General features: G+C 44.9%; 1 protein-coding gene across 1 annotated transcript in view; it reads right to left on the reverse strand.

The window, feature by feature from the left end:
- The window catches only part of LOC133579537 (xenotropic and polytropic retrovirus receptor 1 homolog), a 72364-nt gene that overhangs the window by 13567 nt on the left and 53797 nt on the right, over positions 1 to 5000 (reverse strand). The window lies entirely within an intron of this gene.

The following is a 5000-nucleotide window of genomic DNA, read 5'->3' on the forward strand; positions in this document are numbered from 1 at the left end:
CATATGGTGGCCAACTCATGTCATTGCGTCTTAAATCTTTCACCTGTGTTGGAGGTTCAAGTCCTTTCGTATGTTATATTCTTGGGTTAGAGTCCCTTTGAAAAATACGATAAAGATGGAGGTTCAAGTCCTTTCGTATGTTATATTCTTGGGTTAGAGTCCGTTTGAATAATACGATAAAGATGGAGGTTCAAGTCCTTTCGTATGTTATATACTTGGGTTAGAGTCCGTTTGAATAATACGATAAAGATGGAGGTTCAAGTCCTTTCGTATGTTATATTCTTGGGTTATAGTCCGTTTGAATAATACGATAAAGATAGATTACCGTGACGGGCTGCTTCACTGACGAGTAAGCAAATAGTCGGGTGTGGCTCGCCCTGGGGGTTTGGTCTCCCCTAAAAGAGTTCTGGGTTCAAGTCATTTTGTATGATACAATAAAGAGCACAGGTGAAGATTGAGAAAAAATAGACGAGATGGCCACGGAATGTGATGGCGGTGGGGGGGGGGGAAGTGTGATAAATGTACTGTTGTCAACAATGAAATTGGCAGGTAGAGTTTAAAAAGAAAAAAGAAAAGAAAAAAGGAGAACGTTTGAAAAATAAGGGTTAAGAGGGAGTTTACAATACTCGAAAAGTTGTGAACTTAAACGTTTGTAAATAAAGAAAAGAAAGTTAGAGAAGAATAAGATAAAATGGACGGGCTGTCGCACTTCTGCGAAACTATTCAAACGACCCACCCAGACTTTGACTAAGCCACCGCCCTATGACGTAAAGCCGGAAGCGTCTTTGTACTCACTGTTGACAGTCACAGGAGGAGCCCTGGTGGTGGAAACAGAAACTAAGCTCTCTGGTCCACTCCCTTCTCGGGTGCCAAGAGAGGGAGGTACTCACACGCCCTCTCTAAGACATCGGCACGTCTGACCATTTTCCTCCGGCAGATGGCAACCTCGCGCGTGCATACCAGACATTGTTGACACATAAAGCTGCTATTAGGGGCCACTTTCAGAATAAACATTTTGCCGTCACAGACATGCAAGCCATTGTTGACCTTGCTTTCCCACCTGTACCTCAGGGAGGGAACCTTTGGCTAAACACTTTAAACAAAGCTAACCCTGATATACACGGTGCCAAAAACAACACAGGGCAGGGACATCTTATTCATCACATCCAAAATTGGACAGAGCAGGATGGTGGTAGAGTAACAAGGAAACAACTACTTAAATTACAGATCGCTGAAGATGAAAAGTTAAAAGAACCAAAAGGTCGTATATTCAGCAGTGGGTGACCTTGCTTTTGAGTCCCAGCAGGTGGAGGAAAGAAACCTCAACAGACGTGTGACCAGACGGTTGGACTCGGGTGGTGGACACGGTGCTTTAAGGCCAAGACAGGGTGAAAACTGTTTCATCTGTGACCAGCCGGGTCACTGGCAACGTGAATGTCCTAACTCCTCTGAACGAGACAGGCTCCCAATTGCAGCCAAAACATCATACAGGCATGGCAAAGGACGCCCAAGGCAGAAGCCCCAGCAGGAAATACAGACAGGCCCCCTGCTGGACATAAGTGTCAACGGACAATGTTATCAGTTTGTGATTGACACTGGTGCCACCCACTCATTTCTGAATGCAGAGGTACCAAAGAAACTGTGTGCTTCCTTTTTGAAGGTCGAAGGCTTCGCTGAGGTCACAAGAATGTTACCGGTCACCAAACCTCTTCCGGTTCAGATTGCTGGACTCTCGCTGAAGCACCCCTTCGTGGTTGACCTGCACACACCTTGCCTAATTGGTAATGACCTCCTTTACAGACTGTACCCTGACATTCAATATCGCACAGAAGGAACCTTCCTGGTGTTACCTGACGGCTCAACCACCAAGCTGCGACACCACTACCAAAGCTCCTCCATAAGCTCCTACCACAGCCTGAAACACCAGAAATGGCTGACATCTCCAACTGCTATATCAGTGAAAACCCTGGCTGACTGAGATGCTTCCGTGTGTACCGCCACCCGACTCACCTCATGTTCATGCCAGGAGGCCTTTGACTCCTTTATATTTATATATGTTGGAACTCAAGGTGTGGCTGCTCATGTTGACATATCTTTGCTACAACTAGCATAGTATAAGATGGACACAATTGCTGTCCCACATTGTTCCCTTGCTCTTTGCCCCGCCTACAAAACCAAAGACTTAGGTCCAATGATAAAACACGGCGTAGCGGCCACTCATTGCACCGACACCCAAAACCACATTTTCACATAGCTATGGGCTGCACTTTGGACACCCCGGCTGTAGGCTACGAGGAGCTAGCAGCTACACAACAGCTGAGCTAAAACGACACATTACATTTAAGCATATCAAAAAATATATCTGCTTATTACATACACACAGTCACCATGACAGAAGTCTGATAGAAAGTATTCAGTAACAAACGTGTCCGCATCATTCGACTTTCTACAACATGAGCTTGACTTAATTTGTTATTGTGGCCACCAGGCGTGGTGAAATGTCAAATTACTATTGTGAAAAGCATCCGCCATAAGGTTAGTGTTTTTCTAGTATTTGTGTCGATATAAATATAGGCATATTTTGAAGCTTTCACCATATTGAATAAGGTACATAACATTTAGGATTTAGTTGAGTTTGAGTTATTTCTGATTTCGCTAAGGGGTCCCCTACCCTAATACCACCCTCCAGTGGTCCACAGAGACTGAAATGACTTTCATTGACCTCAAACATGACCTGTCCTCCGCCCCTGCTCTTGCTGTACTTGACTATTAGCTGACCTTTTTCTTAGATGTTTCTGAAAGTGATAGTATTACTGACAGTCTCTTTTTCAGAAACAGAAGGGGGAGGAGGTGAGGGTGGATTCAGACTTTTGGATTCAAACTCCGTACAACAAAATAGCTTTAACAATATTCCTGTGGGGAAGAAGTTATAACTAAATTGTTGTAAGTTTGTAAATTTAACTTGAAAATAACGATTTTGCACATCGAGAGTAGTTTAGTAAATCAATTTGGAATATGGAGGAGGTGAGGGTGAACCGTGTATAGTTTTTGACTTCATTGATATAATCAATCCGGTGAAAGGGAAAAGATACTTGCTGGTGTTGTCAATCACAGAGATTGGCCGGAAGCAACCCCAACCTCAAAAGAGGATGCAAAATCAGTAATTAAATGGCTTGTGAATGACCTAATTCCCCGACATGGTTTCCCCAAAAAGATTAGGTCAGACAAAAGCACCCATTTTGAAATTACTCACTTAGCCTTGGTCGAAAATGCTCTTGGACTAGAACACAGGTTCGGTTTGGGGGTACCATCTTCAGTCCCAAGGTAAGGTTGGAAGGATGAACCAGAACATCAAAAACGAATTGGCTAAAATCTGTGCACAGACCAAATTAGATTGGACTGACATGTTGCAATTAGCGTTAATGATCATTCGAATGTCCGTGAATAAAACTGTTTTACCGCCCTTTGAGTTTTTCACCCTATGAACTGCATACAGGTCAGCCCCTTCCCAGGATCAACACCCCCCTGGAAGAAGGAATCAGCGTAAAACCAAAATGGTATTTTACACAAAATGCAGAATTTGTGTGCCAGTTCTTCTGTACAGATTCGAGGATGACAGCCCGCCACTCCAGATTCCCTTCCGTCCACTGAGAGGGTCAAGATCAAGGTCATCAAACGCAAGTTTACGGAGCCCAGGTCGTGGTACGGACGTCCTACGCCCTTCGACTAGCTGGTACAGGGGACACCTGGTACCACCTCTACCTCCGCACTCCCGCGGAGGAGCCTGCCACGGAAGGGGCCCAAAAGACGATGCTGAGAGACACCTCTCTCCGTTGAGCTGCCGTCTACCGTCGTGTAGATCTTCCAGATTTTCTACCTACAATACTCTGATCAACTTCAATATTGTATACCATTGATTGTGAGACCAGTCTAACCCCATATGCTAGATGTTTCTTAGTTTTTCTTGCTTGCTTTCAGCATACTATTTGTGTCGTTACATTAAGTGAAAAGTTTGATGTTTATCCCTGTCTCGATACCTGAATTACTCTGATTTTGATTTCTGAAAGGCAGGATGTTATACCCAGTAGGATTCACTGACGGACTGGTGTTTGGGCTTGCTCTACTGACCTTGTGTCTCAATTCTTCCTTCCCGACGACAGTGACTGACAAGTGTCTTAGAACGTACGGCGGACTTGAAATAGACTTGGTCAAGGGGGACAGCAAGACTTACTTTTCTGACCTGTGTAGTGTGATTAAGTGCGAGGTGAAAATTAGTTCTTACCGTGCTAGTAACCTCCATCTTTGTTACGACTCAAACCTGAACTATTGGTGTCGGATGCGGACAACATACTCTGGTAAGTGGTGCCCCTTATGGAAGCAGGTAACCCACAACACAGGGCCCTTAGACTACCATGACCCTTAATATGCCAACATACCTCCACAATTCAAAGTTATTCTGAGAGGGATGACCTTTCAGAGGAACTTTGATCGGTCCCAGAACCCCCTTTCCCCTACAATTGCCAGAACAGGTGTTATACCTAGTCCCTTTTATGTTGTTTTGGGGGTTGACCAGACAGGTACAGACCCTAAAGGAATTATTAAAATTAATGTCCTTGAGAGGGCGTTAACTACCTCTGCCCCCTTGAAGACCTGGTAGCTTTGACCTTAGGAGCAGGTGCAGGCAACCTGTGGCTTAGGTGGACGTCCCTTTCCCCACACTTACCCCGCCCCTTTTAAGTTGACTGACACTAATGGCTCAAACTGTCTTATCTCCTTGTTTTCTGAACCCACACCGCCAGGTTGTGATTTGTTGGTTAGTGTGCACCCTCCTGTTGACAATTTCACCCAACTTCTTCCCTTTGTGGCCTAAAAGCTGAAATACACGTGTTTTCAATTTACAGGACCCCCTTCATCCCCCTACAAATTGGGTGACATTACCCCCTCCTGGTGCACCACCCTGATAGATGGCTCAAGGATAGGCCCTTGGGCACGAGCTGACT

The sequence above is a fragment of the Nerophis lumbriciformis genome, linkage group LG03 (genome assembly GCF_033978685.3).
Source record: "Nerophis lumbriciformis linkage group LG03, RoL_Nlum_v2.1, whole genome shotgun sequence".
NCBI lineage: Eukaryota > Metazoa > Chordata > Actinopteri > Syngnathiformes > Syngnathidae > Nerophis > Nerophis lumbriciformis.